The sequence below is a fragment of the Engraulis encrasicolus genome, chromosome 13 (genome assembly GCF_034702125.1).
Source record: "Engraulis encrasicolus isolate BLACKSEA-1 chromosome 13, IST_EnEncr_1.0, whole genome shotgun sequence".
Classification (NCBI taxonomy): Eukaryota; Metazoa; Chordata; class Actinopteri; order Clupeiformes; family Engraulidae; genus Engraulis; species Engraulis encrasicolus.
Genome location: NC_085869.1, coordinates 15738044 through 15751296, shown reverse-complemented (window position 1 = coordinate 15751296; position 13253 = coordinate 15738044). Strand labels below are relative to the sequence as shown.

The window sequence follows — 13253 nt, the reverse complement described above, 5'->3', positions numbered from 1 at the left end:
GAGAAGTTGCACCTTGTATGCTTTACATGACGGTGAGACCATTGTGATTTTTGTGTTGTAGGTACTGTGCACAACAATAATGAGCACACCCCTTTTTACATTTTAACAACAATTTCAATTTCAATAAGCACACGGTATTTCCAAAATGTCCATTGTGTAAGTTTAATACAGCACCTGTTGAACTTAAAACTGAAAATTAAGGTTAATGACATAACTTAAATGATATTTGTCCTTTTCCGTGAAATCAAAAGTGAGCACACCATATGTTAATATCCCGAAGATAGTCTCATGATCTGCTTTAGTATGGTACACACACATTTCTTTTGGTGAAATTTGGTGAATGTTAATGGCATTCAGCATTGCAGGCCAAAACTATGTAATTCCCACTACCATGCTTGTCTGTAAGCACGATAGATTTTTTTTTGTACTACTCAGTCACCACCACACATGCTTTACACAATCTAAAACAAATTGGTTTATCTTTTGTCATCAGACCACAGGACATGGTTCCAGCAACCCATATCCTTGGTCTGTTTTTCTCTGATGAGTGCATGATGATACATTTTTAAATAGTTTATCAAAGGTTCACTGTGCAGGAAATGGTCAAAAAAGGTACTGCAGCTATGCTGCTCATTGAAACTGGGTTGCCTATAGCCAATTTTGATATTTTCATGAAAGTTTACTAAGTAATAAACAAATATTTTCTAGTAAGGCCCAAGAACAGTCATCATTTTCTGCTAAAAATGTCTATTTCTGGAAATTCAAAATGGTGGACCATGGAGATGATCCCCCTTTTCATGTATGAAAAGTGTAATTTTCCCAGTCATAATGAATACTTAGAATTTGATGGTGGTGGTAAGTATTCATGAAAAAGGTAACATTAGTGAATGGTTAACATGAATCCTGGAAATAAACAACTAAAAATCTTACACAGTGTACCTTTAAGATTATTAACCTTACTTTTTCTATTGTAAGCTTAACAGGTATTGTATTAAACTTAGGGCCTACTCTTCACATTTTGTAAATACGGTTATTTGTTAAGTACGGTTATAGAAATATTGTTCAAAATTTAACTTTTCAAAAAGGGTGCACTCATTACCACTGTGCTCTGTATAGTAAGTGCTTGGGTGTTAAATGAAGCTTGTCACGCGTGAACTGCACTAAGCTAATGCAATAGGCCTACTTAAGATGAAAAGAACAAAAAATCATAGGCCTAGTGATGGCAGTGTCAAGGAAATTACTGAAAGCTCATGTGATGCTGTAAATCTGCAAGTGAGACATTGACATGGTGCGCATAGGCCTATGTCAGCATGGGCCAGTTTTTCCAGATTATTATAATTTTGTGTTTACTCTTTTTTATCTGTATCCATCTTACACCACATATGGATGATGGAACCCTAAACATAAAGCACGGCTCCTTAGCTACTGACTGGTTCGGAAAGGCCCTAGTTTATTGGCACCGAATTGCATATGTTTGATTCAAAGTCAAGCAGGGAAAATCCATTAGTCGGATTCAACACATAACCCTGTCAATACAGACAACCGTCAACGGTCCACTGCACAATTTCCATTGTGCCACTCATATCTCTGTGTGTGTGCGCGCGTGTGTGGTGTGTTCGCACACGCGCTTTTTTTTTTTTTTTTTTGGACGTCCCACAAATAGTAGGCTATTCCATAGTAGGACATGAAGGGGGTTAATAAGTAGATTGGCTCCCGCCCGGTGGAACGACATCCATCCAGAAGCGTGCTGAGGAGGAGGACAGTGCAAGCTCGAGTTGTGCCTCATGAGAGGAGCGAAATCTCACCCATCACACTCTGGAAGCACAAAAGGCTAGACGTGTTATTTCTGACTGCGGAGAAATCCGAACGCCAAGACACCCTTTCAGACGTGACTGACTGACAACGAGATTAAAGAGGGAGAGAGGCTGCTGAGCACACAAAGTGACACTTCACTTGTGTGAGAGAGAGCATTTTTAGCAATGCCTGGCTGGGCCCACCATTCAGATCCGTTAACTGATTTGCATATCAGACTCGAGTTTATGCATTAGCGTGTCTTTGAATTATTCTGTGTCATTTTTGTCAAGATGAAATTTGCATCTAAATTTGGTGAACGTCAAAATGTAGATGGTGCTACTGCCTATAGACACGTGTTAAACTACTTCCACTAAAAATATTGTCTTTCCTCCATTCTAAAACGAGACCAAAACCCTACGTTTGTAGGGTGGGTAAGGGTACCCAAATGGGCCTTCAGGGGATTGCTGTAGGCCCATGATAGGCCTAGATAAAAAAAAAAAATTTAACCATCTTATAATATTATAGGCAGAGGAAGGGAGGTAGAACTTAGAGCGATGACTCCCAGTCTCACTTTCCTCCTCGACACAAGGGGAAACTTCTCTCAAGCGCTCCACAGCAGAGCCAGCCAGGTAGCCTACGCGCGCTGCGCGCTGTCGGTAATGATGTCATCCATCACGGAGACCATTAGCGCGCTTTTTTGGATTACCCCAGAGCTACAACAAGGAGAACTTATTTACATCCCGCACAACCTGCCTTAGCAAGAATTGGGCCTATTGATGGAATAGGTATCTTTTTTTAAAAAACACAAACCTTTCCCATTTTTTTAAATAGAGAAGATGGAGAAATTCATGCCCACACATGCTTACCATTCCAGATCCTTGGGTCGCTGGCTGAAAAGGACGGACCCAAAACGCCTGGCCTGGGTGTAATCACAGACTTAACATCACCACAGGAAATCTACGAGAGGGTGGAGCTGTGCGTGGGTGGCTTTCCAAAACCCTGTGTTTAGCTTCTAAAATAAGGTTTATACCGTATGACCATTTCCATAGCATGCAATTAGGGGTCTGATCCTACTCTCCGCTGTGCGCTCTGCATAGGTCAGGACTCTTTTATACAGAAGTTGAGGGCGATTCATTACCAGTAGCCTATACAGCAGCCCCCATTGGACAATTCAGTTGGCAACCTACTGAGTTCAGATGTTGTAAAAGTAAAGCAAACGCTCCCATAATCACATACTTCCACAGCCTGACATAGTCACAACAGTTTAGATGGCAAGGAAGTGCTGTGGTGGGCAGGCTGTCAGGAGTTTTGGATCAGGTCTGATTTCTTTCCTGCTGCTGCTGCGGGGTGTTATTGTTTGATGGATGTCCTAATTGCCTTGTCTTAGAAAGCACATCCCCCTCCCTCTATGTAGTGCAGTCCCCACGCACGCATCGTTATACACTGCTCATTAACTATAACTAAGCATGTCTTTGTTATGCTTCCCCTCCTCCCCATTTATTACCTTTATAAAATAGTATCCCTGTGTTACGTGTATTTATGCTCATATGGAGGATATAACGGTCCCCTGCTGGTGTTCAGCTACAAGTATCCAAACCAATAAATTATAGGCATTGTTTCATTGAGAGGTTCCACTACGAGAAAGTAGGGCATACTATGTGCTCAGGTAGCAGCGTCGCCCCTTGAGGGAGCCGGATGAGCATGCGTGGAGATTTCCGAGTCTAACCAGGACGGTGGTACATCGCTGTCAAACGCAGCGAGTGAGCGCAAGCCTTTCTGGATCGTGCAACCTGCCCACCACCAGACAACGAAGAAGTACACTGAAGTTTCTCAGAGACCAACTGCAGCACAGGTAAGTGCCTTTTGTTGAAGCGATGAAGGCTGAAATAAATGTTTGCCTGAGGAGCTAAAAGTACGCATTTGGTTTGTTTGAGAAGTGATGTCAATACTCGCAACCACGAATTCTATGCTGTAGAGAAGTAGATACCCTACACATTGAATGATTGTCCCTGTCCTGTCTTCTTAGCGATGAGTGATTTATTTGGTTTTAATGAAGATTGACGTTGCCCTCCTTTGTTTTATGGGGAACTTTATTCATGTTGGTGCGTAAAGTTAAACGACAGAATGATTTGTGTCGACACTGGACTGGAGACAACAGTAACCTTACGATTACTCTACCATTCAGTTATTTTTCAGCAGAATATGAGTAGTATCATATTATTTAATAATAACTACCACTACTGCTACAAATCTGTAGTCTACGTGTTTTGTGTGGTTTTCGGAAATGCTGTGAGTGACCTATCCTAATGGCGTAAGTGAACAGTTTTGCCTAGTTGTAGATAGCGTAATGAAGCACGTGCCTTCAGCCTGTTTTGCTGTCTTGAAATTTGTCAAGAATGTGGGACCAGCACGCGCGGTACCATAGGCTACCTATACGATTGATCTAGCGATGCCGTGAGAGAACGCTTCTCGTGACAGTAAATGAAGCCGTTGAGCCTATGCAATAGTGATGGGTAGCCTCATCCTTTACCCAGTCGGACGGACACTGTTACAGGTTTCGTGTTATCTTGAAGCCTACCCAATTTCTGTTCTTGGACAAGGGCACAATTTCATGGGCAAACATTTGGACGTGAAAACAGAGCGCATATCGCAGCGGTGCGGCCGTGGAGTTATCTGTTAATAATGATGTAATGCCAAGTTCATTGGCTTCAGGGTTGCCGGTCAGTAGTCTTTGTTTTGCCTATCTCGACCCGCCAAGAGTGATTTAGCCGGACCAGTATACGGGTTGGTCTTGCGGGGCTTATCGTCAGAGCGATCACCGATAATCCTCTGTTTACTACCATGTCCAATGTGAAAGCTCTGTCAAGCAATATATCTCCAGAACAGAGGAGAACCATGCATTTACTCAACGTTGTTCGACATCTTTATTCGCCCTCTAAAGATGAATTTTCGTCTGAAACATTTAACAGGTGGCAATGCTTCAAGGATAGCAGCCCTATTGGCTGTTGTAAATAGAAATTAAAAGTGCAGTGTCGAAGGTCAGCAAAGGTCTTCCTATCCGTGTTTATCACACTGTAATGACTATGTCATTTCGGTTTGAAATACTGCTTGGTGGTGTCAACTTGGAATAATTTGGACAATCTCCTTGGGGACTATAAAATGATTCGTCACAAAACAAAATTGCAGATATAATTCAGCATGTGTCATAAATCAGGGTCGTGAATGACATTGTCATAATTGGTAGAAAATGACTTTAGGGATGATATGAGTGATTAACAGTTACATTTTCTAAGTTTTAAATATAAATTAAAATTTGTTGAAAAATGGCCACGTGATTTTGAGTCATGTATTATGGGAAAATGAGAAACAAGTCTGCAGACAATATTGTGCAATTGTTTCAGTTGCCAAGCTTTACCTCAGAGCCTTTCCACATTCCTAGTTAGCACCCCTTATCTCGTTTTTTTTTACTGTTTATTTTTTTGTCTGAGACAATGGTGCCTCCAGCATCTATCTCCTAGACATTTAAGCATTAGGTCTGCATTGTTTTTCGAGAAACAATATTTGTCTCTGTTACAGCAAGGACTAGCCCATTATCTGGGCATTTCATTTCACATTTTCAAAAAAGGGCCTGGAAACGTGGTTGACAGTTGGATATTTGACCATCTATTTTAGAATTGGGGTAGCCACAGATGTTGACAGTTTAACACTTTCTTTTTTAGCTGTGACTTGTTAGAATCAACACACAGGAGGAACCAAAAGATAACCCCAACTAGCCGCTACCACGACCTTAATATGGCAACTAGGACACAGGGCAAATGGGCGACCGGTAAAAAAAAAAAAAACACACATACACACCATCAATCCTCACACATCACATCAGTCATGTTGCAAAATGGAGTAGTCCCTCTCCTCATGTATGGATGGACTATATATATATATCTTTTTTTTGAGCAGCACATCAGAGCACAGTGGTGTGTGTCCGTGTGTACAAGCGGGGACATAGGGGTCAGTTGTCCCCGGCCCAGGGAGAGAGGGAACCCTGAAATGGGTCCCCATTTCATTAGGTGGGGGGTCCTATCAGAAGGCTTTGTCCCGGGCCCAGAAAAAACTGTCAGCGGCCCTGGGTGTGTGTTCTGCTACTGGTTCATCTAGGGCCCTGGAGGGGGTGGTCTTCTGCATGCTAACACATGGGATCTGGTCTTGGCGGAGAACCAGAGCTCTTGGCAGGTCGAACTGGGCCGCGATGTAGTCTCATGAAGGCTGATTTATGGGGGGTCTGCATGGCACTTGGGGGGCGCTCTGGATTTTATTGGGTGGGTGGTGAGGACAGTTAAATGGCGGATTTGTGTCGGCACACCGTTCGCGAGCATCAAAATAAACTTGATGGGTCTGGAACAGACGAGAGCCGCTGATTGTTGTGGGTTGACATGCGACGCGAGGGACAGGCTGACTGTTCACCTCATAAAAGTGATAATCAGCTGTGCATTGCTGGCCCGTGTACAAGCCTTTGTAGCACCGTGGAGAACACGTTTACGAGGGCATCGCAACAAGCCGTGTGTCTGTGTCTGTCTGTCTGTCTGTCTGTCTGTGTGTGTGTGTGTGTGTGTGTGTGTGTGTGTGTGTGTGTGTGTGTGTGTGTGTGTGTGTGTGTGTGTGTGTGTGTGTGTCTGCTAAAAGAAGGTACCACAAAATTACCTTTATTATGACTTGCTAAGACTTAATCTACACTGTGTGCATGGGGTGTTCGTGTTTTGGCGTTTTGGTGCTTTGGCTTACAAAACCTCAGGCCTCTCTCAGGTGTTTAAAAATAAACCGCATCTCATGGTGTTTCCTTCCATCAGTCCAAATCACCAGATTAAATATCCTGCAGTGTCAGTGATCTTATTAGGCCCGTCCTCAGGTGTGACAAAGCAAGCACAGCGTGAAAAGATCATCCAAAATAAACTCTCATTCTCGTTCCCATGAAGCATCCTCCTCACAACTCTCTTCTATCCCCCAGTTCTTGTCATCACACCATGATGAGTTCACAAGCTTTCCTGGCGTCAAGTGCTAGATACCAAAAGATCATCTAAAATAGACTGTTGATATTGCCTGTTCTCTAAAACAGCCTGCAGTTGAAGGTGAAGATTGTGCACATCCCAGGAAAAGGTGCAGGACAAAGGCTGACTGTAGTTTCGGAGTGAGAGGTCCGCACACTTAAAATCCTTTTTGTTTCCTTTTATTATTTCATGGCTGATGAAAACTCCTCTAAAACAACCTCCCAATGACTCCCCTCAAAAACTCTTTTCTCCCCTCTTTTCACCTCACCATAACGCTAGAATCCCAGAGGACAGACAATTCAAATTGCTTGTTGTTCCCTAAAACAGGGGCTCCAACCCAAGTCCCCTCAACCCTCCTTTTTTCCTCACCGCATCACGATGGGTTCACGTAAGCTCTCGTGCGAATGCTAGGACCCCAGAAGAAAGATAATCCACCCCCCCCCCACCCCCTTTGATATTGTTTGTTGTTCCCTAAAACAACCCCCACATGACTCCCCTACAACCTCGCTCCTGTCACCACACTACAGGTTCACAAGCTTTCTCGCAAATGCTAGAATCCCAGAAGAAGAAAAAAAGCTAGGAAAAAAAGCTCTGCTTGTCACATAGGGGAGATTTTAAGAGACCGCTGCGCTGGAGGCTGTGCTCTCCTCCAAGCCTCTCACCTCGACCGCGCGGCGTCTGTGGACCAATTGTGTGAAAAGGGCTTGACGGATCAAAGGCGATGTGAACAGGCCAAGGCCCTTGGAGGGAGTTAGACGTGCTGTCATGCTAGTCAGTCCTCACACTCTGTATTTGCCGCTGTCCAGACTGGAGAGACACATCCAAGAACGAGAGAGAGAGAGAGAGAGAGAGAGAGAGAGAGAGAGAGAGAGAGAGAGAGAGAGAGAAAGAGAAAGAGAGAGGGAGAGAGAAAGAGAGAGAGAGAGAGAGAGAGAGAGAGGGGGAAAGAGAAGAGGTGTGACCCTCCAAGCCCTTTGGATGGTTGCTTGTTGTGCGGGGTTTGTGAATCGCGTAATTCGGCAGCACGGTGCGAGGAATCGGAGGGGTGTGAAAATCTAGCCTGTCAGACATCAGCTCATTTTCTCTGGTCCCCATTTTATGAGAACCAGGCCGGGGGCAAGCAGGGCAGGCAGGCGGGCGGGCGGGTGGGCAAGGCGGGCAGGCAGGCACGCCAAGACCTGCCAATCCAGCCAGCTCATTCGACCCTCACTTTCATCTCTCTCAACTGTGATGTGGTTGCTGCTGACAGGGATGACAAAGGGGACAGATATCCTGGGCCCAGGGAGAGAGGGGGCCCAGAATTGGGTCTATATTACATTGTTTGTGTTGGGATAGGGGGGCCCTTTCAGACGACTTTGTCCTGGGCCCCGGACAAATCTGTCAGTGGCCCTGCTCGTCTGTGATGTGGTTGCCTACTGTAGCACGGCACTGTTATGGCACCTGAGGTGACCTTGCATTATTTTTTGATGAGGGTTCGTGTACGTGTGTATGGTCATGCAGCTGCTGGTCGATTTTACAGTATGTTGTTGTCTTTGGCCTTTTCCCACTGACCTGAAGCCGCGGGGCTTTGCGTTTCTCTGTAGTAGAGGGGAGTGGTGGTGTTGATGGTGTTGTTGGCCGCAGGAAGGATAGTCTTTTGTTATTTGGTGGGGGACTTTGCAGAGCAAAGCAGATCCCTGGCCTGCTTGGGCCTCGAGAGAGGATTCAAGGGCAAGTCTGTCTGTTGTTGGAGAGAGATGTTTGTTTTCACCGCAGAAAATAGACCAAAGAAGTCCTACAACACCACAGGAGCTTGTCTGCCTGTTTCCACAACTAAGGTGGAGAGAGAGAGACACTATTATTTCCCAATGTCAAGTGTATGAGCCTTGGAAGTGTGTCAGCCTAATGAGTCACGCCCAGTGATTGGATATTCCGCAGAGTTCACCAAAGAGTATCCAATTACTGGGCGTGATTATACGAAGGCTGATACACTTGAAAGGACGCACACTAGACTTTGGGAAATGCCCAGACAACATGCTGTGCTTGCTGCTTAGTTCTCAAGAGATGTAGATTGGCCCGTCTTGTATTTCTCTCCTCAAGAATTGTTAGCAAGTAGTCCATTAACTCACATAACTATATACTAGTGTTTGGTTTGTGTGTGATTTTATTCATAAGGTTTAATTTCCACTCTACAGTAGTAGCTTGCTCATTTAATGTATGGGCCCCATATTGCTGAGGTGAGATGCACTTCTGGTGGGGTGCATTGTGGATCTTTTATGTAGCATTCACTGGGCGGCTGTGAAATGCCTGTATAAGGTGAGTGCTAATTAGTCCCATTCTGTCCTGGATGATTTATGCCCCCCTCTCATTGTTGCGTGAACGTGATCTATGAGTTTGACTAGGCTCAGACTCAGAGACATTTTTGCCTCGTGCATGCAAGCCTGCACCTGCAAACTGGAACGCGATTGGTTAGGCTGCATTTCACGGGGAAGGAATTTTATTATGGTCTGAGAGTCACACGTATAAATTGATACAGGCAGCAATCTTGCTGAGGTTTTTGTGTGTGTGTGTGTGTGTGTGTGTGTGTGTGTGTGTGTGTGTGTGTGTGTGTGTGTGTGTGTGTGTGTGTGTGTGTGTGTGTGTGTGTGTGTGTATCGTGCATCTTCCACAATCCATTACCCGAGCAGAGAAGAAAAAAGCCACACATGCTTTTGTCTAGCTATGTGCAGGGCTTCGAACCGGTTCAAGGAACGAAAACGAAAACCAGAAACTTTTTGTATTTTAGAGGGAACAGAAACGAAACCGGAAATGTTATTATTTTTTATGTTCTGGAACGGGAACACTTATTTAAAAATAATGGTAACCGGTTAATACCGGTTAATACCGTTCCTCAAACTAAAAAAAAAAGTCATTATTTTCCTGCGCACGTTACCATGACGGCTGAGGTTCGCGACCTGTGTGACATCAGACATTCTCTGACTGAATGGAGAGAGCTGTGGAATACGAAGTCTCCACTCCACATCTTAATTAAGAGAAACCACTGTCATACAAAAGGACAGAGTTTGCATTGCATTATTGTAAGACATTGCAGGGAAGCGCGTGTAAAGCGCACGACAATGTTCAGCGTTATTGGGCATCCATGGCCGCTTCAAATATGCACAAACTCACAATGTCCATCATAGTGCTCCCCGTGACCCAAGTCAGCGTGGAGCGCACATTTTCATCATTGAGGTTTATTTTCTGCTTCTCCGCTTAGGTCGTCCTGAATGATACAATTCTGGAGGATATTCTTTTCATCCGCTTGAATAAACAGTTTTGAATGTAGGCTGACTCATTCGCACTTCCGTCTTTCTTGGTTAACGTCAGTTAGGCCTTTGGGGAGTAATCAGCTGACAGGAACGAAATTAACCGTTCCGGGAACAATATTTTTTGGTTCTAACCGGTTCGGGAACGTCAATTTATTGGCGGAACTCAGAACCGGAAACGTTATAATTCGGTTTCTGTTCGGAACGGAACGTTTGGAAAAAAATAACGGTTCAAAGCCCTGGCTATATGTGTTATTTTCCTGGACTGTGCAGCCGCCTGTGTCTTAACACGCAGAGTGCATTTCTTTCAGCGGGACACAATGCATCCCTCCGCCCCTTCCCCTTCTGCTACCTCCCGTCTCACCCCCACCCGCCCCCAGCCCATCCCACACCGGCAGTGAATGTACTACTGTTGATTCGCAAAGTCATAACTCACAGGAAGCCCTTCTGTCAGGCAAGGTCACAATTACAACCGGGAATTCGGCATCCACATTACCTGGCCTAATATGTTTCCTATTATGTAAAGTAAATTAGAACTCGCCAGAGTGCCACCGCTCACCTCCATCACTGTCGTACAGTAGTAGCCCAATGCTACGCTACGTCTCTGACCTCACATTTATTTTTTCTCTCTTCCTCTCTCTCTCTCTCTCTCTCTCTCTTTTTCCCTCTCTCTCTCTCTCTCTCTCTCTCTCTCTCTCTCTCTCTCTCTCTCTCTCTCTCTCTCTCTCTCTCTGTCTCTCTTTCTCTTTTCCTCTCTCTCTCTCTCTCTCTCTCTCTCTCTCTCTCTCTCTCTCTCTCTCTTGCTCTCTCTCTCTCTCTTTCCTTACCGGTGAAGGCCCAGAGGCTGCCAGTCTTAAAAAGGGTATAGGGAATGGGGCAGAAATAAATTGCCTCCACGTCCAGGGGTGTCTCTGCGGAGTTTAACAAATGATAACCGCGCGCGCGGCTTGGAAACTAGGATATTGGGAAGGTCAGCGGCTACTTCCAGTAATTAGCAAGTGTGTTGAGGGGGAAACTTAAGGGGATGGGCGGAGGCGGAGATGTTGGCTATAATGGTACTGATGGTGCTAGTGGTGGTGGTGGTTGGTGGGTGGGTTGGCTGGCTGGGAGGACTTGATGGGATGGGAGGAGAGGAGAGTGAAACCTGGAGGGTAGGGACGGGAGAAAAGAAGAGAGAAAACGGAGGAGAGAAGAGAGGAAACGACTCCACTTTCTTCTAGAGGGGTAATGAATCACTCTTGGACTGCCTTCCCTGACAGGGTGGTGGCTATTTCTGGTTCCTCTGTGAGGCTAGGAGAACGAACGGAACGCGAAAGATGCATAAATAAATAAATAAATCACATCTATGCACATGGAGAGTCATGTGGAGAAGATGCCGCTGTACTCTGTGCTGTGCTGTGCTGTTCTGTGCTGTATGTTATGTCAGGCGGGAGAGACAACACACATTGTGAATATTTCATTCCTTCCACTCACTCTCTCTCTTTCGTTTTGCAACACCCGTCCCCTGCCTGGCAGCTTCTATGACAGCACAGTGGTGACACTAGTAGTTGGGACACCCCGCACACACACACGCATGCATACACACACGCATGCACACGCACACACACACACACACACACACACACACACACACACACACACACACACACACACACACGCACACACACACTGTAAAGTTACAGTATATACAGACTGAGAGACACACAGCAAGCAGCCACCCCACCCCACACAGCTGGTATGTTTGATTCATTCATATGATACCTATTAGCCCCCCCCACCCCCACCCACCACCACCACCCTTACACACACACACACCCAGCCTCTCCCTGCTCCCTCCCTATTCTCCTCCACTCCATTCACTTGTCACACCGCGCTGTGTTTTTGCTTATTTATTGCGATGCAAATGAATCACCTCCTGACCGGCCATGCGACGCAGCAGTCCCTACGCTGCCAAGGAAAATGCTAATTTGGTCTTGTCTGGTGTAGGCTGGTGTGGTGTAGGGTGGTGTGGTGTGGTCGTGTAGGGTGGTGTGGTGTAGGGTGGTATGGTGTGGTGTGGTGTAGGGTGGTGTGGTGTAGGGTGGTATGGTGTGGTGTAGGGTGGTGTGGTGTAGGGTGGTGTGGTGTAGGGTGGTATGGTGTGGTGTGGTGTAGGGTGGTATGGTGTGGTGTAGGGTGGTGTGGTGTAGGGTGGTGTGGTGTAGGGTGGTGTGGTGTGGTGTAGGGTGGTGTGGTGTAGGGTGGTGTGGTCGTGTAGGGTGGTGTGGTGTGGTGTAGGGTGGTGTGGTGTAGGGTGGTGTGGTGTGGTGTAGGGTGGTATGGTGTGGTGTAGGGTGGTGTGGTGTGGTGAGGTGTGGTGTAGGGTGGTGTGGTGTAGGGTGGTGTGGTGTGGTGAGGTGTAGGGTGGTGTGGTGAGGTGTGGTGTAGGGTGGTATGGTGTGGTGTGGTGTAGGGTGGTGTGGTCGTGTAGGGTGGTGTGGTGTGGTGAGGTGTGCTGTAGGGTGGTGTGGTATATGGTGGTGTTGTGTAGGGTGGTGTAGGGTGGTGTGGTCGTGTAGGGTGGTGTGGTGTGGTGAGGTGTGGTGTAGGGTGGTGTGGTGTAGGGTGGTATGGTGTGGTGTAGGGTGGTGTGGTGTGGTGTGGTATATGGTGGTGTTGTGTAGGGTGGTGTAGGGTGGTGTGGTCGTGTAGGGTGGTATGGTGTGGTGTGGTGTAGGGTGGTGTGGTCGTGTAGGGTGGTGTGGTGTGGTGAGGTGTGGTGTAGGGTGGTGTGGTGTGGTGTGGTGTAGGGTGGTGTGGTGTAGGGTGGTGTGGTGTGGTGTAGGGTGGTGTGGTGTGGTGAGGTGTGCTGTAGGGTGGTGTGGTCGTGTAGGGTGGTGTGGTGTGGTGAGGTGTGCTGCTTGCAAGGGGGCCACAGTTCACATTCCCGCCGAGCCAAGCCAGCCCCCGTCGTCTGCGGCCTGTTTGTGTTTCTGGTGTGTCATCTTGGAAGCGTGCGAAAAGGGAAAACGTGTGAAGTGTGTGTGTGTACTTGTGTGTTGGTGTGTCTGTGTCTGTCTGTATGTATATGTGTGTGTGTGGTCTTGAGTGTGGATATGTGAGTGCTCTTGTATTCTTAGTGTGTCATTGTGGACGC

At 46.4% G+C, this 13253-nt stretch overlaps 1 protein-coding gene across 1 annotated transcript in view; it reads left to right on the top strand.

The window, feature by feature from the left end:
• The first annotated feature begins 3542 nt into the window (after positions 1 to 3542).
• Positions 3543 to 13253, top strand: part of znf385b (zinc finger protein 385B) — a 203591-nt gene continuing 193880 nt past the window's right edge. The window contains exon 1 of the mRNA XM_063213247.1: positions 3543 to 3646. The gene's annotated coding sequence lies outside the window, so the exon portion shown is untranslated. The remainder of the gene's footprint in view (positions 3647 to 13253) is intronic.